Genomic DNA, 25,968 nt, shown 5'->3' on the forward strand with positions numbered 1-25,968 from the left:
GAAAATTAGCAAACTAAGATGCATATTACTGTATTTAAAATTCTGTGTCTCTTGAGTATAATTCATGGGTATTCAAAAATATAATAAAATATGATTAGATGTTGGTATCTCAATTGTATAACAAAAGCAAAAAGTGTCTAACATTGATATGTAATTTCTTTGATAGTCGTATTTAAGTAACTTATCTTAAATTTATTAATTTCATAAACTAAGTACGGATATGCTTTTTTGGCTAGCTGTTCCAGTATGAGCCTCTACCATGTAACTATATGTGGTTGCTTTTTTCCACTTCTAAAACAATATATAAAGTTTAATGCATCGTTTCATAACAGTCTATAAAATACCTTTTTTTTTTTTTTTTTTTTTTTTGAGACGGAGTCTTGCTCTGTCGCCCAGGCTGGAGTGCAGTGGCTTGATCTCTGCTCACTGAAAGCTCCGTCTCCCGGGTTCACGTCATTTTCCTGCCTCAGCCTCCTGAGCAGCTGGGACTACAGGCACCCACCACCACGCCCGGCTATTTTTTTTTTGTATTTTTAGTAGAGATGGGGTTTCACAGTGTTAGCCAGGATGGTCTCGATCTCCTCACCTCGTGATCCACCTGCCTCGGCCTCCCAAAGTGCTGGGATTACAGGCATAGCCACTGCACCAGGATGGTATAAAACACCTTTCTAGTATGTTTAGGTTATATTAATGCTGCAAATGTTTGATATTGTACCTATGTCTGTTAATGTTAAAGGCAATACATATATGTCAAACTGTTTTAAGCTAACCAGATTTGTACAAAACTTATTGTACACAGTAATGTAAAAGTAACAGAAAAACGTAAATTGATTTATTTGGCATGGTTAGTGTATGCCTTTAAACCAAGATGACATACTTTTTTGTTAAACATAGGATGTGATAAAATAATTGATTAAATTGCATTACCTTTTATCTTATAATGGTAAGATAGAAACCAAATGCCTATAAGCAAATCTATAATTTAAAACAAATCATTTAAATGAAGTGTATTTGATTATATAACTAATCATAATTTGAAAGACCCAATGAATAAGTCTAGAAAAGAAAGTTTTATTACAGATATTAATAATTATATCTATTACAGTTAACATGATCTTTTGAACTATTTCTAAATCTCAGTGGAAAGTAGATCTTGTACAATACATTAAATTAATGTTTATTTGTTTGTTTTAGGTTCTTAAACCATGGAATTAGTAACAGGAATACAAGAGAGTAACGAGTCAGTGATCTGATAGAAACACTGGGACACTTTCTGTAACGAAGGACTAGATAGTAAATCGGCTTTGCAGTTCATAAGGCCTCTGCCACAATTACTCAATTCAGCCACTGTATCAAAAAAATAGACACAGATTGCATGTAAATTAATGACTATGGATTTTCAGGACTCAGAACATGATACCTCAAACTGTGGCACCTTGACATGCTGAGTACTTTGAAATAAATTCGATTGAAAGGGCCTTGGAAGTAAGACTGCTTTGGTTTTCTTCTACATTTTTGTCTTCCATTCCTTTTTCTCTCCTAAAGCAAGTCATAGAAACTAGAACATTTTTTCCTCAAAGCCAGCCACAAGACCTAGAAATGTCACTGCATCCATTTTTTTTCTTCTCCATTGAGGACTTTCATTCATAAGAAGTCTTACCCCATATCATGGAGGAAGGAATGTTACACAGAAAGGCCAAGACAAATCTGAACAGAAAGTGCTTTCTGGGTTTCTCCTCTCCATCTATCCTGTTAGAGCATATCCTTTTTGTCCAGTTCCCCACCATATATATGTATATACACATACACACATATATACATACATATATTTTATTTATTTTTCCTTTTTGAGACGAAGCCTCGCTCTGTCGCCCAGGCTGGAGTGCAGTGGCCTAATCTTGACTCACTGCAAGCTCCGCCTCCCGGGTTCACGCCATTCTCCTGCCTCAGCCTCCGGAGTAGCTGGGACTACAGGCGCCCGCCACCCCCCTGGCTAATTTTTTGTATTTTTAGTAGAGACGGGGTTTCACCATATTAGCCAATATGGTTTCAATCTCCTGACCTCTTGATGCGCCTGCGTCGGCCTCCCAAAGTGCGGGATTACAGGCATGAACCACTGTGCCAGGTCTGTCCAATTCTATTTCTATAGGGATGTCTGTTCTTCGTTAAACCTAAACATAAAAGTTGAGTTTCCTCTGGGTCCTCATTTCTGATGGTGCCCATGCCATGTAAAACTTTAATTAAATAAATTGGTTTTGATTTTCTCTTGTTAGTCTGTGTTACAGGATTGTCAGATATGATCCTTATGATGAGTGAAAAAAGGCATCACACTTTTCTGCCCCGGCAGGTTGTTTCCAGTAAAACTTTATTTACAAAAAAGAAGTGGTAAACCTTAATCTGGTGACCCTTGGTTTAATAAAAAGAGTTGACAACAACAATAACAACAACAACAACAACAACAAAATATAGCAATAAATAGACAAAAGCAAAATTCAAACAATGTGGTCTTCACCCACTCATGAAAGCTTTCTAGCTGATTGTCTTAAAATCACTTAAATGATGGGTGTGAAATAGAATTTACCTTTTGCGATCTTTCTTCTTGAACATATAGAATATTCCCCATATGTTTAGCAAGTCCACACACCAAATAATAAGCATAGAAGACTGCATTTTGGGATACATTTCAACCCCCTCAACAATATTCACAAGTTAAAGTCCCGAGGCGGCACTAACACAGAATATGACTATTCGGATATAGGGGCCTAAGGAGGCAATTAAGTTAAAATTATATTATTAGTATGGACCCTAATCCAGTAAAACTGGTGTCCTTATAAGAAGAGAAAATTTGCACAGAAACAGGTACAGAGCAAAGACCATATCAAGATACAGGGAGAATATGGTTATCTGCAAGCCTTAAAGAAAGAGAAAACTCAGAAGAAACCAATCATGAAGACAAACGCCTTGATCTTAGCCTTCTAGTCACCAGAACTGTAAAAAATACATTTCTATTTTTTAAACCCCCCAGTCTGTGATACCCTAGCAAACTAATGCAATCTGCTTTCCATTTTATTTGAAGCATAATACAGAGTTTATTTTGTATTTTGTATAGGCATATATACTATCTCATAATTCAAATTCAATGAATTTTGATTACGAGAATTATGAGAATTTGAATTATGAGATAGCATATATGTCCATACAAAATAAGCTCTGTATTATTGATTTAATGACATTGATTCATTCCTGAGAACCCTGACATTAAACAGAAATGTTTTTTGTTCATTTTAATGGGAGAATATTAAATATTTTATCTCATTCTAGATGTTCAATTTTCACGTGTGTATATATATGAATTAGATAAGGTAAACCCATTTTGTATAAGTAATCAACAATGATATAAACATAAATTAATATAGATTTTACACAAGAGATAATGACCTTAAACATTATCATACTTGCCAGAGTAGGACCAGAAGACCAGAAGATCAGAACAGCTTGCAGTTAGTTAAGAAAGGTTATGGGAATATCATTGTTTCAAAGGTGCATTCTTCAAGAACACATGGTAACTCACACTTATGCTGCACTTAAAAATGAACCTATTACACAGAAAAAAATAGAAAGAATACAGATGACATAAAGGCCTTCAAAATCCAGAAAATAACAAACATTCACATATACTAAAGAATAGAAACATTAATCCTTCTTACTTGTCATATGCATACAAAACAAAATATTTAGGATTCTATTTGATATTCTCCAATTAGAAACTATTGTTTTGAAGAAATTGCTGAACATCTTTGTCTGAAATAATGATAAATAAAATGTTCCTTTTATTATTTAGTATTTTTCTACATGAAAAATCATTGGAACAGCCCTATATTGCCTGGAGACAGTACAATAACTGTAGTACCCTTTAAAATAAAGCTTGCTTTCTTCATGACCTTAACATGCCTACACTAATTATCCATGCAGAAACAGCATGCGCAACATATTAAAGTTCTTCCTCCAGAGTAAATATGTCAAGAATGCCAAAGAAATTATAATACTTGACTAATATGTGGTACCAGGAACAGAAGAACAGTGAGCGTAAATACATCTTGAGAGTGTTGGATGAGGTGACTCAGGGTTTAAGGTGAATTTAGGAAAAAAAAAACAAAACTTTTTTTTTTAACAAGAAGGTACTCACCATACTCACCCATGAGTAGAAATTCTACATTTTAGCAAGGCAACGTGGAGCAAATTTTAATAATCTGCTGATATATTTCTTTGGAGTTTCAGCATAACAGTGGCCTTCAGGAAATGAAGAAAAAGTGTTAGAAATGTATTGGTATGTTATTCAGGGAGAGAGAGGTCCTAGGAAATGAGTGTTTGAATGGTCTTGCTGTGTAAAATTGGAGACCCCATGTCGGCTTATATTTCCTTACTGAGTAAAATTGGAGACTCCAGAGGACACTCCTCACACAAAAGTAGCAAGGAATACACTAGCAAGGCAATATGCGTGCATCTTTAAGAAGCTTGGTGGTAGCAGTCTCTGCAGGCTAGTTTGGAGGTAAAAGGTGTTTTCATGAGCCTCCAATCATTAGTGTTAATGAAGATGATGGAAGTTAGGAATTAAAGAGCCCAGAAGTCACAGTGTTAATAGGCAAAGTAAAAATCATTATTAAAATAGGAACAAAGTCCAGATTTATAAACAGGTGTCTTGAAGAGCAGTATTTGTGGGAAAGGCAAGCAAATAGGGAATGTCAGTGGATAAGAGATGCTCAGTGAAGGAAGATTTAGTACAAAAGGCCAAATTAAGAACTAGCAAACATCAGCTTCCTTAGTTGGAAATTCTGTTTCTTAACCCAGTTTCCTGATGTAAATCAGTTTAAAGACCTAGAGTCTATTAGGTATATGCAGAGGCTTCTTCCCATTGGAGAAGAATCCAGAAACATCATTACAAATATATGTTATTCATTCCCTGATCTATTCCCCGGGGAAAGTATGGCTAATTATTAGCGACTATTGCACCTAAGAGAAGGTAATTTCTGAATATTGACAGGATACCTAAATATGATATATGAACTGATCCTGAAGCTAGAGGACTAGAAAAAAAATCCCATTATAGCATTCCAGTTATAGAGGGGGCTTGAAAATACCATGTGACAGGGTATTAGTCCACATCTCACAGTGGAGTTAAGATTTTGTGAAGCCATTTTGTGGTTTTACTTGTCTCAAAGTATACAATAAAATACATATAACTAGCAAATGGCAGAAACATTTCATTGGTTTTCTCTTATGAAGAATAAAGACCACAAAGTAGAATGACATTAAATAAAGAGAATTGTCCTTTATAGGAAAATCTACAGAGATTAGTTGTACTAACAAATCGTAGTGGATGCTGAGATAGTGTTGGCCCTTGTAAACTTTGTATAAATTGTGACAGATGATAGTGGGATAACTTTTCAGGTGGTAAACACAATTACAGCTGCTCTGCCAGATATAGGAGCTGCCTGTAACAGAATAACATAACTTCTAATACTTAGTTTCCCTAATTATCCAGCAAATGTGTTATGAATTGCCATCAATAGAGAATATCAAAAGTAGTTTGCTTTTACTTAATAAAGAAAAAAGTACATGTTCACTCTCTTGCCCCCTCACTATGCTCTCTTATTTTAATCATAAAATAGTCCCAAAGAACCCTAATTTAATGACATTCAACTGATAATGCTTATCCACGTATTAATGTCATAATGCTAATTAGATCTGGTGAGCAAAAATTGGCAAGCGCCTTTGTCGTCATAATAAGATACATGCATGTTAGCATGAGAAAATAAATTCAAAAATATTTAGGGACTTATGAATTGTGAAATATTTTACAGATTCAATGTTTTAGCAAATAATGGGGGAACTTATCTGAGATATGCCTTCTACCATAAAAAGAAGAATTGTATGGAATAAAGCATCTTGTAGCTGTTAGCCAGCCTTTATCATCAGCGTCATCAGTTTGGGAGCAAAGGGCTCATTAGCTAAACAAATATCTTTTCTTTAAGATATAGAAGATAAGTATTTGCTCAGAACATGAGCCTTGTCTTGCCTAGTAAGATCTAGCTATATCCACTGGCAAATACCTAACCAAGAAGTTTATATCATATGAAATAAAAGGTGAGCATCATTCTTGGGGACTAAGCAGCCATTTGAGACTTTTATATAGTGAAAGTGCAGTGATTAAATTTCACTGGAATTTTATACATATGATAGATATGTACTTGGCTTCTTTGCCTTCAATGAATGTATCATTATCTGAAGGCTCAGAAAATATTTTTTATAACAACATAGTATTGCCACAAAATTACTTACAACTAAAGGTTGCAATTTATGCCAAAGAATATACATCAATTTGTGAACAACTATGGTATCCACTGGCCTTTCAGAGTACCTAATAACATTGAATCATTTCCTTAAAATGGTACAGCTATGCACCACACAAAATATACGTGGTTGAAAAAGGACCACATATATGAAAGAAGTGTCATAAGATTATACTACAAATTTTTACTATGGCTTTTATATGCTTAAATACACAAATACTTACTATTGTGTTACAATAACCATAGTATTCCCTGCAGTAACATGCTGTTCAGGTTTGTAGCCCAGGAGCAATAGGCTATATACCGTATAGCTTAGATTATGTAGTAAGGTGTACAATCCAGATTTGTATAAATGCATTATATGATCTCACAAGTACAAAATGTCCTAGTGACACATTTTTAAAAACGTTTCTCCATCTTTAAGAGATGCATTACTGTAGTTTGGTGGTGTGTTAAAGCTAATGCCATCTTGTCAAAAACACTCTGCCACATTTGAGCAACATTTTGCATGATGCAGTGCACTTTCTGAACTAAGAGTTGATATCGATGTTTCCATCAATGTAAGCACTGAAGCCTTAGAAAATGCAAGCATTGAAGCCTTAAGTTGGAAGTATGATTAGCATCTGTATTTATTTGTTTACTATGATTTGAATTCATTGGCAAAGGCTCTAATGCACCATGAGAATATATGGCACGTTTCTTAAGTCAACAGATGCAGACATAGGCATAAGAGTAAGAAACAATTCTGTTTCATAAATAAAAATTCAATTTTTCTTTTACTGAAAGTGGTCTGGTTAACTCTTACTATCTTAAGATATTTTACTGGCCCTCTCATGCTTTGTACAAAGTTAAAGCTAAATATCTGGTCATCACTGTTGAAAAGTTAGTTATAGTTTTGAAGTTACCTGTTCAATTTTGACAAGAAAAAGTCGAGGTTTTTAAATTCCAAATATGGTTTTAAATGCTAAAACTGTAGGAGCTTTCTTCACAGACTGTTTGAAAAGAATTTGGCTGAATAAGCAAAAAATATTACAGCCAAATAATGTATTATCATATTAATCTGATTACTTAAATTTTCATATTCAATGAAAGCTTTCTATGTAGTAACAACATTGGATATCAATAGTGTCAAACTTTAGGCTCACTTGAAGAAAATCATTACAAAACTAACCAATCAATATGTTTATGCTATTGTACTTTTTACAACCATGCTTATTTATTGTAGTTACTAGCCTAACCCACTATCCTCTAGGTCTCCTTAGAGACAGTTATTATGTGGTTGATTACTTTGATTATTTATTGAAAAATTAGAATTAGAATGGTTTATGTCCTAAAGAAAGTGACAAAAAATATTTTTAAATAAATTTGACAATAATTGGCCAATGTCTGAGGTTTGATATACATTTTGACCTCACATCATCTCTCTTTCAACGAGTGGTCCAAAATACCTACTTTTTAAGTTCTATTCCCTTGGAATATTTTACTTCTGTGTTATTCAAGACCTTCCCTAGCCAGAGTTATTACCTTGAATCAGTCTACTTTCATCTGGTACCAGCATATTGAGGAAGACTTTATATTATTCAGGGTGAAATGCTTTTCATTTTCAGTCAAATATTCATGGGTAATATGCTAGAGGGCATTGCAATGAATAAAAGATGGGGAGGGATACTGTGTCAGAAGTACAGGTGAAAGTAAGAGAAATAGTCTTATAAGGTCTTATACGTTAAACATGTTTTCTATTTTTTGATAATGTGCTCTTCTAAACACAAGACCTTATGAAGAAGAAAATATAACATCTGTATCATATTATCTATAATACTTAGCTCTCTCAAAACATAGTTTTATAAATATATATTACATTTTAAATAATAAATGTCAAAATTATACTTTAATTTCCTAAGAAAATGACATTCATTTACATTTTAAGGTCATTATATACTCCCCATCATGTTTTCTGTGCCCTGCCATTGCATACATACAAGCCCTTCCTTCCTTCCTTCCTTCCTTCCTTCCTTCCTTCCTTCCTTCCTTCCTTCCTTCCTTCCTTCCTTCCTTCCTTCCTTCCTTCTTTCCTTCCTTCCTTCCCTTTTCTTCCTTCCTTCCTTTTTCTTCATTTTCTTTCTTTCTCAGAGTTTCACCCTTATTGCCCAGTCCGGAGTGCAGTGGGGAGATCTGGGTTCACTGCAATATCCGCCTCCCAGGTTCAAGTGATTCTCATGCCTCAGCCTCCCAAATAGCTGAGATTATAGGTATGTGCCACCAGGCCCACCTAGTTTTTATGTTTTTAGTAGAGACAGGGTTTCGCCATGTTGTCTGGCCTGGTCTTGAACTCCTGACCTCAGGTGATCCACCTGCCTCGGCCTCCCAAAGTGCTGGCATTAGATGTGAGCCACTGTGCCCAGACAAACCTTTTCTTTAAGATGATGTCAATGGAGATACTATAGATAATACAGACTATGAGAAAATAATACTACCTAGAAGGAACTCAGTGATATGCCTTTTGAAGCTCTGAAAGATTCAAGGCAATAGTTTTCCCAAATGTCATCATTCCAAAAGGTGGAAAGATATTCACACAGTAATTTTCGTCAAGAAACAGAAATGAGGTATCAATTGAAATAAAATCGAATTAAGCAACCCATAGACAATCCTTATTTATTTTATTGTATTTAGAGTTCTGCAGATCATCTCACAACTACTAAGAAATAGTATCATTTTAATTTAAAAATGTTTTGTCACTACCTTGTTCTGAACTATTCAGAGTCATTGGAGGCATTTCTCTTTCACTGTGATTTATTCATTTAAATTTATTGTTGATATCCCTTTGGGATTGTATTAGCTCACTTTCATGCTGCTATGAAGACATACCCAAGACTGGGTAATGTATAAAGAAAAGATGTTTAATTGACTTACAGTTCCACTGAGGCTGAGAAAGCCTCATGAAACTTACATCATGGTGGAAGGCACCTTTCCACAGGGTGGCAGGAGAGGGAACGGATGCTCAACGAAGGGGGAGCACCTTATAAAATCATGAGATCTATTGAGAATTTACTCACTATCAGGAGAACAGCATAAGGGTAACTGCCCCTGTGATTTAATTACCTCCCACTGGGTTACTCCCAATACACATGGGGATTATGGGCACTACAATTCAAGATGAGATTTGAATGAGAGCACAGCAAAACCATATCAGGGATTTAATGATTAAATATTTATATATATATACATATATATATAAATATTTAAATATAAACATATTGTGTGTGTGTGTTCTTCTTATTGTTTTAGTTATTTCCAAGATTGGAATTCTCAGAAATGAGACACTGATTTTGCTTAAAACATATCCCCAGTTCTGAAGTCTAGGGAAAGGTCACACTATGGGATTGACTATTATGATAAGGTCATGCGGAATGAAGGAAACTAGTTACTCATTAGAAAGTAAGATTGTGAATGGCAGCATTTTTTATCCTTATATGTTTTTACTAAAAATGCAGTGCTCTGCCAACAACAATTAAAAATATAAACAATTATTCTAAAATACAAAGCAAAAGAATAGGAATAAAAGTAAAATATTTCATCAATGTTATTTATCAAAAGAGATCTAGAGAGTGGAGAAGTTCAAGTCTAAGTTCACTCATAAAAACAGTGGATGTAATGAGAGGCGATTGTGAGGATACTTAATTTAATTTAATTGTCATTGATTTAATGGATATATAGCTTAGAATGTAAGTTGGTTAGTTTGCAGGAGATACTCAAGAAATGAGAGCTTAAAGAAACCTCCTGGGACCAAACAAAAAATAGAATAATAGCTGTCGATTAGTGGAGTTTGCATATTGTCACAGAGAGAGAGAAAAAAAGAGTAATACTAATACCATTGTCATCACTAGGTGACTGACGTTGGACTCAAAGCTATGTCTCCCTGAGAAGCATAATTAGAGGCTTAAAATTGTATATGTATTGAAGGAAAAGCAGATAGACTTCACTAAAATAATACAAACAGCCATTAAACAAGTAAACACACAAGTAACACCAATGCCCCGTAGGAGGAGGCAGTGCTCAGAGTTTCTATAATATATTATCTAAATGGTCAAGTCTTCAGCAGATAAATGAAGAAAAAGTTATGTTTTTATTTCTAAGGATAAGTCATACACCAGAAAAATATTAGACAACAGAAATTGTCTTGTGAAAGTGGCTGGATTTTGAATTTCACAGGAAACAGAAAGATTTCAAATAGCCATTAGAAACACATTCAAAGAACTAAAGAAATGCATAATTAAATAAGCAATTGAAGGTAGGATGAGACTATCACATAGAATAGAGTGTATCAGTAAGGAAGCAGTATTTGTAAAATAAAAAAAAAAAATTGAAATTGTGGACCTGGAAAGTATTGTGTAATTCAAATTAAACGTTACTAGAGGTGCACAACGGTAGATTTAAACTAGCCAAATAAAGAAGTGATATATTTGAAAATACATGAAAAGAGATTACTCAAACTTTAAAAAGACAGACAGAAAAGAGTAAGTATATACTGTCATCTATAGAACACTCCATTCAACAGAAAAGAATGTATGTCTCTCAAGTACCCATGGGTGTTTTCAAGAACATTTGCTAGAATATACCATATGCACACACCTCGAGTGAAGATGAGAATGAGACACCTTTACACACACTAATATTTGCATAATGTAAGAACCAAAAGGAGAACAAAGAGAGAATAGAGGGAAATAATAAAGAAATAATCACTGAAAACACCTAGATTTACTAAGAAAAACAACATATGGATCCATAATGCTTAAAAATTAAAATAGAACAAATGCATAAAGATCCATAGAAATACACCACAGTAAAAATCCTGAAAGTCAAAAAGAGAGAGAAAACATTGACAGCAGAAAGAAAAGCAAAAACATAAATGATGTTTCTCTTATAAGATTAAAGTAAGATTAACAGTTAATTTATGAGCAGAAACAATGGAGACCAACAAGCAGTGCAATAACACATTCAAAGTGTTCAATAAAAAAAAATACAAAACAAAACCAACAACACTGTCAACCTAAAATCTTATATCCAAGAAATCTATTTTTAAAAAGTCTTTTCCACAAATAACAAAAGCTAAAATATTTTTTTTCTAGCAGACCAATCTTGTAAGAATTACTAAAAGATCTTCAGGAAGAATGTAAGTAAAATGACAAGATAATTTGAATCCAAACAAATAAACATAAGCACCAGTAAAGGGTAATTATGAATATAAATTACACTGTCAATACATATTTTTCTCATTTCTTCTATTAACTGATTAAAAGGTAAATGTATAAAATAATATGTAATGAAATGTATAAAATATTACGTAATGAATTGGAGAGTCTTTAACATAAAAAATGATATACACATAATGTATTTGTTAAAAAGCAATATGAAGGATTTAAGGAATAAAGCTGAATTTATTTTTTATTTATTTTATTTTATTTTATTTTTATGATGGTGTCTTGCTTTGTCACCCAGGCTGGAGTGCAATGGATTAATCTCAGCTCACTGCCACCTCCGCCTCCTGTGTTCAAGCGATTCTCCTGCCTCAGCTTCCCGAGTAGCTGGGATTACAGGAAACCACAAACGTACCTGGCTAATTTTTGTGCTTTCAGTAGTGACGGGGTTTTGCCATGTTGGCCAGGCTGGTTTCGAACTCCTGACCTCAGGGCCTTGGCCTCCCAAAGTGCTGGGATTACAGGTGTGAGCCACCGTTCCAGCTTAAAGTTGCATTTCAATTAAGGCAATGGCTATATATCATAACATGCTATTATGGTTACCATACCCTTGTAGTATAATTTAACATAGGGTAATGTAATGTCTCCAGCTTTGTGTTTTGCTTTGGATTGTTTTGGCTATTTGGGCTCTTGTTGGTTTCACATGAATTTTAGAATTAGTTTTTCCTTATTCTGTGAAAAATGACATTGACAATTTTATAGAAGTTGCATTTAATCTTCTGATTACTTTGGGTAGTATGATCATTTTAATGATATTGATTCTTCCAATCCATAAACATGAGATTTTTTTTTCATTTTTTGTTATAATCTATGACTTTTTCATCAGTGTTTTCTAGATTCTTCTTGTAAAGCTCTTTTGCCTCCTTGGTTAAATGTATACCTAGATGTTTCAGTTTTTTGTAGCTATTGTAAATTGGACTGCATTCTTGATTTGTTTCTCAGTTTGAACTTTATTGGTGTGTAGAAATGCTACTGATTTTGTATGTTGATTTTCTATCCTGAAAGCTTACTGAAGACATTTAACAAATCCTGGAATGTTTTGGAGGAGTCTTTAGGGTTTTCTAGGCATAAGATCATGTCATCAGTAAACAGAGATAACTTGACTTTGTTTTTATCAAATTTGGATGACTTTTCTTTCTTTTTCTTTCCTAATTTCTCTGGCTAGGACTTACAGTACTATGTTGAGTAGGAGTGGTGACAGTGGGCATCCTTGTCTTGTTCAAGGTCTTAGGGGGAATGCTTTCAACTTTTTCCCATTGAGTATAATGTTGGTTGTGAGTTTTCTGTATATGACTTTCATTATTTCGAGGTATGTTCCTTTGAATAGTAGTTTGTTAAGGCTTTCAATCATTAACGGATGCTAGATTTTTAGAATGATTTTTCTGCACCTGTTGATATTATATTATAACTTGTTTTTAGTTCTGTTTATGTGTTGAAACATACTTGTTGATTTGTGTATGTTGAACCATCATTGCATCCCTGGAATAAAACCTACTTGTTTGTGGAGTAGTATCTTTTTACTGCGATGTTAAATTCAGTTTTCTCATATTTTGTTGGGGATTTTTGCATCTATCTTCACCGGAGATACTGGCCTGTAGGTTTTTGTTGGTGTTGTTGTTTCCTTACCTGGCTTTGGTATCATGGTAATACGGATTTCAAAGGATAAATTAGAGATGATTCTGTCCTCCTCATTTGTTTGGAACAGTTTCAGTAGGATTGGTACCAGTTCTTTTTTCTAAGTATGGTAAAATTAAGCTGTAAATTTGTCCTATTTTTGGCTTTTTATAATTTTTTTATTACTGATTTAAATTCACTACTCATTTTTTATCTGTTTAAGATTTCTATTTCTTCAGGATTCAATCTTGGGAGGTTGGTTTCTCTCCGGGAATTTATCCATTTCCTCTAGATTTCCTAGTTTGTGTGCATAGAGGTGCTTGAAGTAGTATCTAATGATCTTTTTTATTTCTGTGGTATTAGTTGTAATTTCACATTTTATCATATCTGATTTTGCTTATTTGGATACTCTCTCTTTATTGGTTAATCTAGCCAGTGGTTTGTCAACTTTGTTTATCTTTTCAAAGAACCAAACTTTCATTTCATTGATCCTTTGTATTGATTTTCTGTAATCATAAGATAAATGCAAATTAAAACCACAAGATATCATCTTACATTAGGCAGATTGGCCATTAATAAAAAGTAAAAAAATTAACAGATGTTGGCAAGGATGCAAAGAAAATGGGATGTTTATACTTGTTTGTGGGAATGTAAAGTAGTATAACCTCTGTGGAAATCAGTATGGAGATTTCTCAAAGAACTAAAAATAGAACTAGTATTTGACTCAGCAATTTCACTGCTGAGTATCTAACCTAAAGGAAAGTAAGTCATTTTTTAAAAGGTGTCTGTACTTATATATTCATCACAGCACTATTCACAATAGCCAAGTCATGGAGTAAACCCAAGTGGTATCCATCACTGGACGACTGGATAAAGAAAATTATGTGTATATATATATATATAATATATACACACACACACTCAGCAAAAACTGAACTGTGATTTGCAGAAACATGGTTATAACTTGAGAACATTACCCTAAATAAAATAACAGAAATTGAATATTAAATATTGCATATTCTCACTTATAAGAGGGAATTAATTAAGGGTACACCTGGACATACAGAGTGGAATAATATACACTGGGGACTCCAAAAAAGGTCATGATGGGAGGGGGATGAGTGATGATAAATTACTTATTGGTACAATGTACACTATTTGGTTGACAGGTACATTAAGATCCCAGAGTTCACCACCATGCAATGTATCCATGTAACAAAACCATACCTGTATACCTAAATCTATAAATATAAAATAAATAAAAATCATTATTTTTCTTATTTTATTTTATTCTATATATCACATACACTATTCTACCCATCACCAGATAACAATTCTAATGTATCTATTTTCACTCATTGTTATATTTTTAAGATTAATTTATATGATCATTCACCTCCTGCTCCTAATTATTGGTGATATATGTTCATTCAATAGACTCCACTTCACCTCTTTAGCAATTAGCACTCTTTGCTGCCAATTTTCTACTGTAATAAAAAAAATTTGAGGAAATACGCTTGTATATGTATATTTAATAATTGTTGTGTTTTGTGATATACACATAGAATATTTCCTAGTTTACAGAATATAGGAGAATATGCTTATTTTAAATGTTTGCTCCAAAAATGGTAGAGAACAGTATTTATTTATTTTTTATTTATTTTAGACAGGGTCTTGCTCTGTCACCCAGGTTGGAGTAGAGTGGCACTATCTCAGTGCACTGCAACCTCCACCTCCCAGGTTCAAGCGAGTCTCATGCCTCAACCTCCCAAGTAGCTGGGATTATAGGTGCCACCATGCCTGACTAATTTTGGTATTTTTAGTAGAGATGGTGTTTCACCATGTTACGCAGGCTGGTCTCAAACTCCTGAACTCAAACGATCCGCCCACCTGGACTTCCCGAAGTGTTGAAATTACAGGCGTGAGCCACTGCACCCCACCCTATATAGTATTTTGGAATGGTTATATGGTCTACATTTCCATGAGCAATGCATGAGGATAGGATGCCTTTTGATTTCCATAACACATTCCTCTGAAGAGCATAGGACTTTATGTTTGACGAAGTTTAACTGATCATTTAAAACAAATAGTTTACTATATTATTTATTTAAAATATATCTTTGCCTACCCAGCATTTCAAACATTATATTTATTTTATTTATTGGCATGATATTCTTTTTTTTTGTATTTGAATGTATGCGAGTGGCTTTTAGGTAAAGGCAAAGGCTTATTTTCTTTTCATATAATTATATATTTGTTTCAGTACATCCTTGTACTTGTACTTTTAGGAATTTAGGTAATAAATTATTGGGAATATGTACAAAAAGGGGAAACTGCCATGTCAGGAATACATTTTTCTGAGTAATGCCTGATTATGCTCCAGAATGGTCTACACCACATGTTGATATTGGCTACTTCATACGTTTTTCCTGTCTTTTAGGTGTAAAATAATATACATTGATTTTTTATTTTTCATTTCTTGTATAACTTTCTATCATTTTTCTTGTGAATCTAAATATTTCATCTTCTGTTAATTACCTGTCCATAAAAGTGAAACAATTTTTTCATATTTGCATATTTGTAGCATTACTTTTAATTCTTTCTGCAATAATCTCTTTTATTTATAAATACCTTTTCCCATTCTTTAAACTCCATTAACTTTAGTCATGATTTCTTTGATAGAACATCAATTTTCCCTGCAAGTAGATTAATTTCTTACCATATTATTTAGGCTTTTGAAGTTGTAAGAATAATAGTCAATATTTACCCTGCATAAAAATTAATATGTTTTTCACATTGCTTCTATTAATTTTATATTTTTTCTTTTCAAATTAATTAGAGGTATACCTTGAATATATTGCAAGTTTGATTCCAGGCTACCACAATAAAACAACTATCACAGTAAAGTGAGTCACAAAAATTTTTTGTTTTTCCAGTACATATAAAAGTTATAATTACACTACTTAATAGTCTATTAGTTGGGCAACAGAATTAGGTCTAAAAATGTACATACATTAATATAAAATACTTTATTACTAGAAAATGCGAACAATTATCTGATCCTTCAGCCAGTTGTATTCTCTTTGCTGGAGACAGGTTTAGCCTCAATGTTGATAACTTTTGATTAATCAGGGTAGCGCTTGCTGAAAGTTGGGGTGGCTGTCGCAATTTCTTAAAATAAGACCACAGTAAAGTTTGCCACTATAATTTATTCCTTCTTTCACCAAAGACTTATCTGTAGCTTCTGATACTGTTTTAATGCATTTTACCCATAGTAGAACTTCTTTCAAAATTAGCATAAATCTTCTCAATCCTTGCCACTACTTTATCCACCACAAGAAATCATATTTTTTTCTCATTTGTTCAAGTTTTATCATAAAATGGCAATAATTTAGTCACATCTTCAAGGTGTACTTCTAATTTTAGCTATCTTGCTGCTTCCGGAACATTTGCCGTTCAAAACTTCCTCTACTGAAGTCTTGAGCCTTTCAAAGATATCTATGAGAATTACAATCAATTTCTTCCATACTCCCATTAAGGCTGATATTTTGACATTTCCCCATGAATCATAAATGTTCTTAATTGCCTCCAAAGTGGTGGATCCTTTTTAGAAGGTTTTCAATGCACTTTTACCAGAGCCATTATAGGAATCACTCCTGATGGCAGTTACACAGCCTTACAAAATATATGTCTTAAATGACTTGAAACACAAAATTACTCCTTTATCCATGGGCTACAGAATGAATGTCCTATTAGCAGGCATTAAAAAAATATATATTAATTTCCTTGTCCACCTCTATCAGAATTCTTGAGGGACTAGGTATGTTGTCAATGAGCAGTAGTATTTTGAATGATTTTTTTTTTCCAGGAGAAGCAGGTCTCAACAGTGCGCTTCAAATATTTAGTAAACCATGCTATGAACAGATGCACCTGTCATCTAGGCGTTGTCGTTCCATTGATAGAACACAGACAGAGTAGATTTAGCATCATTCTTAAGGGCTCTAAAACTTTTGGAATTCAGAATCAGCATTGGCTTCACCTAAAAGTCATCAGCTACATTATCCCCTAACAAGAGAGTCAGCCTGTTTTTGAAGCTTTGAAGCCAGGCATTGGTTTCTCTTCTGTTAGTATAAAAATTCTAGATAGCATCTTCTTCCAATACAAGTCTGCTTCATCTAGATTGAAAATCTGTTGTTTACTATAGCCACAGTAATCAATTATCTCAAGCTAGATCTTCTGGATAACTTGCTGCAGCTTCTACATCAGCACTTGCTTCTTCAGCTTACATTTTTATGTTGTTATGGAGCTGGCTTCTTTCCTTAAACCCTATGAACCAACCTCTGCTAGCCTCAAACTGTTCTGCAGCTTCCTTCACTTGTTTCTAAAAATAGATGACATCAAGCATAGTGGAATTTTTATGTAATAAAAGACTGCAACTTCCATTTTACTAGCAAACTTTCTTTCTGGCTATGGTGAAGCAAGTTGTCACGTCAAAGAGGTCCAAATTGTCAATACCTGGGTGGTCTTCAGCCAATAGTCAGAAAGAAACTGAGGTCCTAAATCCAAAATGTCATGGAAATTGAGTCCCATCTACAAACACTGAATTAACTTCGAAGTAGATTCTGACCTAGTTAAATTTTTTATCGGCTTTGTGAGAGTTTGTAGAAGAGCCTTTTGTAAGATCCTGAAGCATGTGACCCTGATAAGCCATACTTCTATTTCTGACCCACAAAAATTGTATTATAACCAATGCATATGTTTTACTTCTTCTCAGGCTTCTAAGTTTTGGGGTAATTCCTTATATAGCAATAGATGACTAATAAAATGGTTTATAGTATTTATTAATATAAGCTAGTCAAGCCCCTCAAATTTTTATTGTAGAAGTCTTATGTGTATGTGTTGAAGATCAATTCCTAGACACATTAGATTTTTGAATGTATTTTATTTTCATTGTATTTTGAGTTAACAATAATCTATATCAAATATTATTGGTTTTGTAAAATTAGTATAAATTGAAAATGCTAAGACTTGATTTTCAAGATGACCCCTTTGTGGGCAAAAAAAAGAGAATAATTTCATCTTCTCTTTTCAAAGTCTTCCAATTTAGCTTTGTCTTGTGCTTCCTATTGCTATAGCCTTGGCTGGAGATTTCATTATCATATTTAGCAGTAGTATTAAATATATGCAATCTTATCTTGTTATAAGTCATAAAATGAAAATAACTTATTCAGTAAGCAAAATAATAGTTGTAAAGGTTTTCTTTGTTTTGTATATGGGGCTTGTTTTGGCATATATGCTATGGAAAGAAATTATGGTAAAAAACTTTTGAATAGACTACTTTCAACATCTAAATTTTTTTTTAAGAATCAATTAATAGGATTTTTCTCTCTTAGTTAATAATGAGCAGGTATGCATTTCATCTAGAGCATGCCACCAGGTAGAACGTATATTACTCATACCTTTACAAGAAGAAGAAATATGGCAAAGAAAATTAATGGCTTTTCTTTAGCTCAACAGAAGACTATGAACCCAGGAAGAAAAAGAACATAAAATTTAGACAGAGGTAGACAACTGGGAGAAATAACAGGGTCTGGTCATTTCATTACCTGTGAAAAATGCCATGAAACATTGTATGAGTCAGTAAATGACTAAAGCAGAGCTTTGCTTTTAAAAAGTATAGAATAGAAGGAAATATAAAGCAGTTAACATAGATGTGAGATGGCCACCACCCACTTTCAGAAAAAATCAATATTTGCTTACGGAACGAGTCACCAAGAATAATGAAAAACTTTCCCCGGGGGAAAGGATTATGGCTGGGGGTTAAAATAAAGATGCCACTGCCAGTCTCTACTGTTACCCTATGGGGAGGGAAGGGAGTATAGAAAGCCTTATTCTGCAGGAAAAGAATTAAAAAAAAAAAATAGCTTAAGAGCACTATTGAAAGCTAGTTAATCTGGGAGATAGAAAGCGGAAAACCAAAACTGTACCACACAGAGTTAGGCAGAAATATATGTGAGGCACAGCCCTATATCTAGAACAAGAATAAAAAACTTGTGAATGACACATGACATGACCAAGATTCAATGTATCTGCCTGAGACTGAGTCTTAAGAAAAACATCAGAAAACACTCTCTTACCTTTCTTCCCACCAGCAACCAAGTAGTGAGTAAAAACTTCGGAACAATACACTTGGAAGATGCAAAGATAAACTGCATTTTTGTTGTTGTTGTAATTTTATTTATTTATTTTTTTGAGACAGTCTCGCATTGTAGCCCAGGCTGGAGTGCAGTGGCGTGATCTCGGCTCACTGCAACCTCTGACTCCCGGGTTCACGCCATTCTCCTTTTCAGCCTCCCAAGTAGCTAGGACTACAGGTGCCCGCCACCATGCCTGGCTAATTTTTTTGCATTTTTAGTAGAGACGGGGTTTCACTGTGTTAGCCAGGATGATCTCAATCTCCTGACCTTGTGATCCATCTGCCTCGGCCTCCCAAAGTGCTAGGATTACAGGCGTGAGTCACCACGCCCTGCCGATAAATTGTCTTTTAAGTGTTGGGAGAAAACTGAGTGTTGGTAGAGAAGCTGAGCCTGGCATTGCATGTCTGCTAGACTTGCCTCTCCTTGCTTCTAGCACGCCCATTATCTCAAGTAGCCATATGTTTCTCATTCACTTGATACACTATTTCCTTTCAACTCCCACATCCTCACCACCTGTTTCTTTGTTTGAGCACCAATAAATAGCATGGGCTTCCAGAGCTCACTCATGATGGCTACTTGCTCCCACTTTCTCTCTCAAACTGTCTTTTTCTCATTCCTTTGACTCCACCAGACTTCATCGGCCCCACGACCTGGTGTTGGGTCTGATTACCTCAACATTAAGAGCAGCACAAATGGAATATCCATAACCAAACAGAGAAATGGTAATAAGAACCTCTTTTACCAAGGGTAATAATAGCAATAGTAAACTTTAAAATTGTCCCAGACTTAGTTAACACAAATTTATGCACTGAAGATCTAGAATAAAGAAAGTAGCATAAGAAATATTTGCAGCTGTATCTACTGCTCCACAAAACAACACTGAGACATACAAAAAGGCAAGAAAACCACAATCTAAACAGACAAAGCAATAATCAAAATCAGACTCAGACGAGACAGTGATATTGGGACTACAAAACCGGGAATAAAAAACAACAAACTGTGATTAATATTAAAGTCTCTTATTCAAAATGTAAACAGTATGCAAGATCTAGCGGATAAATTCAGCAGAAAGAAAGTTAACACAAATCAAAATAGAGTATGAGAAATTAAAAATGTTAACATATAATGACAAAGAATATCTATGGAAGGTTCATAAGTACACCAAACACAGCCAATGAAATAATTTGTGAATGTAAATATATGTCACTAGCAACTACAGAAACTCAAATGCTGCTGTGAAGGAAATGGTGAGTAAAAGAGAACAGGCTATCAAAGAGCTCTGGTAAAATATCACCTGGTCTAACAGAAAAAGAAGAAACAGAAAACAGGGCAGAATAAATAATTTTTTTAAAAATGACCAAACTTTTTTTCAAAATTAATGATAGATACCACATCACAGATAAAAGAACCACATTGAAATAGCAGAACAAATATACTTTAGAAATTTCTTAAAATCTTGTGATATCAGACTTAAATTGCAGAACTCCAAAGACAAAGTGAAAATACTGCAGGCAACTGGAGAAAAAAGATACATTACCTACACAAGAACAATAAGAAATATAGCATATTTCTAATCACAAATATTTCAAATAAGAGTATAATGAAATAAATATGTAAAGTTCTAGCGGTGGGAAGAAGAAACAAATCAGAATTTTATGCCTAGGAAAATACTCTTCACCACAGAAATATAAATAAGTATTTCTTCAGATAAAATGGGGTGCTTTCTACTTTCAGATAAAGTAGACTTACAAAAAATGTTAAGGGGTTCATTAGGCTGAGGTAATACTGGATCTAAACGAATAAACAGAAAACACTGGAAATGGAATAAATAAAAATCATTTTAAAATATTTTAAATTACTCTTAAAAGATAATTATTTAAAAAAAAATTAATCATGTCTTGTGTGTCATAACCTTATCTTATCTTAAAAAATGTAGTACCATAATGTTACTGCAGAAGAAATTAGAGAGAGGAATTGGGAATATTCTGTTAGTTTTTCTATACATGAGGGAGAGTGACACTATTAAAGATAGCATCAGGTGATTTAAAAATGTGTATTGTAAAACTAATCATCCTTAAGGAGTTTTAAAAGAAGTATGACTAATATCAATAAGGGTATAAAACAGTATTAGTAAAAAGCTTAATCAGAAAATCAATAAGAAAGCAGTGAACTTGAACAATGCTACAGATCAAATGGACCTAACAAACATGTATACATTATTTTAAAAATTTCTTTGGAGACAAAGTCTTGCATTTCACCCAGGCTGAGGTGCAGTGGTGTAATAAGAGCTCACTGCAGCCTCGAACTCCTAGGCTCAGGCAATCCTCCTGCTCCAGCTTCTCATAGAACTACAGGTATGTGCCACCATGCCCAGCTATTTTTCCTGTATTTATTTATTTATTTATTTATTTATTTATTTATTTATTTACTTACTTACTTTTTGGAAGAACCAAGATCTGGTTTTGTTACACAGGCTTGTCTCAAACTCCTGGCCTCCAGAAATCCTCCCACATCAACCTTCCAAAGTGCTGAGATTACAGGTGTGAGCCACTGTGCTCAACCCTAATAAATATTCTATCCAATAGAGTATTCCATCCAATAGCAACAAAATACATGTTATTCTTAAATGCACACATTAGATTCTTCAAGACAGATTACATGTTAAGCCATAAAACAAGTCTTAACAAATTTAAGAAGACTGAAGTCATATTGTGTGTTTTTTAACTGTAATGGTATGACACTAGAAATCTATTATGGGAGGAAAATTGGCAAATTGAAAAATATGTGAAAATTAACCCACTTGTGAACAACAAATGCCTCTGAGAATAAATTGCTCATGGAATGCTACAAAAAGCAGCTCTAAGGGGAATTTATAGGAATAAATGCCTACATTAATTAAAAACAAAACCCAGGTAAATAAATTTGTACCTCTAGGAACTAGGAAAAAAGAAATGGAGCCCATAGTAGAATCAAGTAAATAAAGATCAGAGTGAGAGGTGAGAATGCACTAGCAGCCCTCACTCTCGGCGGCTCCTCGGCCTCGGCATCCACTCTGGTGCTGCTTGAGGAGCCCTTCAGCCCACCACTGCACTGTGGGAACCCCTCTCTGAGCTGGCCCAGACCACAGCCGGCTCCCTCTGCTTGCAGGGAGGTGTGGAGAGAGAGGGGCTGGCGGGAACCGGGATTGTGGGCAGCACTCACAGGCCAGCGTGACTTTCTGCCAGTGGGGGTGAGAGATGGCTGGCCCGCAGTCGGAGCAGCGGCCAGCACCGCCAGCCCAGGGCAGTGAAGGGCTTAACACCTGGGCCAGCAGCTGTGGAGGTTGCCCCAAGTCCCCCAACACTGCTGGCCTGCATGTACCGCTATAAAATTCTCACCTGGCCTCAGCCACCTCCTAGTGGGGCAGGGCTCCAGACCTGCTGCGCACCATGCCTGAATCCCACCACGGCAGTGGGCTCCCGCTGCCGCGGAAGCCTCCCCACAGGAGAGCCACCCCCTGCTCCTTGGTGCCCAGTCCCATTGACTGCCCAAGGGCTGAGGAGTGCAGGCACAGCTGGGGACTGGCAGGCAGCTCTGCCTACAGCCCCGCCTACAGCCCCAGCAGGGGATCCACTAGGTGAAGTCAGCTGGGCTCCTGGGTCTAGAGGGGACTTGGAGAACTTTTATGTCTTACTAGGGGATTGTGAATACACCAATCAGCACTCTGTGTCTAGTTCAAGGTTTGTAACTACACCAATCATTACTCTGTATCTATCTAACCTAGTGGGGACTGGAGAACTTTTATGTCTAGCTGAGGGATCCTAAACGTGCCAAGCAGTACCCTGTCAGAATGGTCCAATCATCTTTTTGTAAAATGGACCAATCAGCTCTCTGTAAAATGGACCAATCAGCAGGATGTGGGTGGGGCCAGATAAGGGAATAAAAGCAGGCTGCCTGAGCAAGCCAGTGGCAACCTAGTCGGATCCCTTTCCGTGGTGTGGAGTCTTTGTTCTCTCACTATTTGCAATAAATCTTGCTACTGCTCACCCTTTGGGTCCAGGTTGCCTTTATGAGCTGTAACACTCATCGGGAAGGTCTACAGAGTCACTCCTGAAGCCAGCAAGCCCACGAACCCCACCAGAAGGAAAAAGCTCCAGGCACATCTGAATGTCTGAAGAAACAAGATCCGGACACACCATCTTGAAGAACTGTAACACTCACTGCGAGGGTCTGCCGCTTCATTGTTGAAGTCAGTGAGACCAAGAACCCACCAATTCCAGACACAAGAGCAGAAATAAATGAAGAAAAAAAGAAAAACAAACAATAGGAGATACTAATAAAAGTGAAGTTTGGTTTCTTAGAACATAAAATGGACAAATCTTTATAAATGAATGAGGAGACATTAAAATTGATTTCACATAAAGACAAAGGATTATAAGCAATAATATGAACAATTATATGCCAATTCAGATAACCTAGGAAAAATAGAAAAAATGTTAAACACATACAATCTACCAAGACTAAATCATGAAGAAATACAAATTTGAACAGACCAGTTGTATTAGTCGGTTTTCATCCTGCTGATAAAGACATACGCAAAAGTTAGGAACAAAAAGAAGTTTCATTGGACTTACACTTCCACATACCTGGGGAAAGCTCAGAATCGTGGTGGGAGGCAAAAGGCACTACTTAAATGGTAGTGGCAAAAGAAAAATGAGGAAGGAGCAAAAGTGGAAACCCGTGATAAACCCATTAAATCTTATGAAACTTATTCACTATCACGAGAATAGCATGGGAAAGACTGGCCTTTGTGATTCAACTACCTCCCCCTGAGTTCCTACCACTGCATGTGGGAATTCTGGGAGATACAAGCCGAGTTGAGATTTGGATGGGCACGCAGCCAAACCATATCACCAATAATGAGAAAGAAGATTAAATCACTAAACAAAAAGTCCAGTAACTGATGGCTTCGTTAGTGAATTACCACAAACCAAATATTTAAAGAGTTAATGCCAGTCCTTCTGAAAATCTTCCAGAACAGTGAAGAAGAAGAAACACATTCAAACTTAGTTTACAAGGTGAGAATTACCATGATATCAAAGCTAGGCAAGGACGCTACAAGAAAAAAAAAAAATGGGTTACACGCCAATATGAACATAGGTACAAAAATCCTTAAGAAAATACTAACAAATTATATTCAACTTAACCTTAAAAGAATAATACGCACAATCAAGTAGGATTTGTCCCTGAATTACCAGGATGATTTGCCATAAATCAATTAATGATATATCATAACAGAATACAGAATAAAAATCATCTATTTCAATATATGATAAAAGTATTAGACAAAATTCACCCTTTTGTGAATTTTGTGAATTCTCTCATGATTAAACACTCAACAATTTAGGTATGAAAGAAATGTACACCAATATAATAAACATTATATATCACAAGCCCATATGTAACATTGCACTCAATAGTGAAGAAGCTGGAAGTTTTTCCTCTAAGATCAGAAAAAAAAAAAACAGCAAGGCTGGATGCAGTGGCTCACGCCTGTAATACCAGCACGTTGGGAGGCCAAGGTGAGCGGATCACGAGGTCAAGAGATGGAGACCATCCTGGCCAACATGGTGAAACCCTGTCTCTACCAAATATGCAAACATTGACGGGGTGGTATGTGCCTGTAATTCACAGCTACTCAGGAGACTGAGGCAGGAGAATCGCTTGAACCTGGGAGACAGAGGTTGCAGTGAGTCAAGATCATACCACTGCACTCCAGCCTGGCAACACAGTGAGACTTTGTCTCAAAGAAAAAAAAAAAAAAAGTAAGATTTCTCACTCTCACTACTTGTAATCGACAGAGTACTGAAAGTTTTAGCTATGCAATTAAGTTAAACAAATTTAAAACTTCCAAATAGCCTAGAAATAAGTAAAATTATCTTTATTTGCAAATGACAAATTTGGTAAAGTTGCATTATGCAAAATAAATATACAAAAATTAGTAGCTCTTCCATGTAGTAAGAAACTATTAAGAAATTTAAAATACAATCTTATTTATAATGAAATCAATAAAAATAAAATAAATACTTAAGGATAAATTTAACCAACGAGAGAAAGATCTGTACGTTAAAACCTTAAAACATTTCATTAAAGAAACTGCAGAAGAAACAAATAAATTTATACTCATGGATCAGAAGAAATAACATTGTAAAAATATATTACCCAAAGAGAACTACATACTCAGGATAACCCTCACCAAAATTCTTACGACACTTTCGACACAAATGCAAAAAGCAGATCGAATATTCATATTAAACCATAAAAGACCCCAAATACTCAAAATATTTTTGAACAACTACAAAAAACAAAGCTGGGGCGTCACACTATTTTATTTCAAACTATACTACAAATACACAAATAATCAAAACCTCATAGTCTTGGCATAAGAACAGGGATACAGACCAATGAAAGAGTATAGAGTGCCCAGAAATCCACATATTTATGGGCAATCGATATTTAAATAAAATGCCAAAAATACACGAGAAAGGGGCATTCTCTTTATTAGATCTTTTC

The sequence above is a fragment of the Rhinopithecus roxellana genome, chromosome 3 (assembly GCF_007565055.1).
Source record: "Rhinopithecus roxellana isolate Shanxi Qingling chromosome 3, ASM756505v1, whole genome shotgun sequence".
Classification (NCBI taxonomy): domain Eukaryota; kingdom Metazoa; phylum Chordata; class Mammalia; order Primates; family Cercopithecidae; genus Rhinopithecus; species Rhinopithecus roxellana.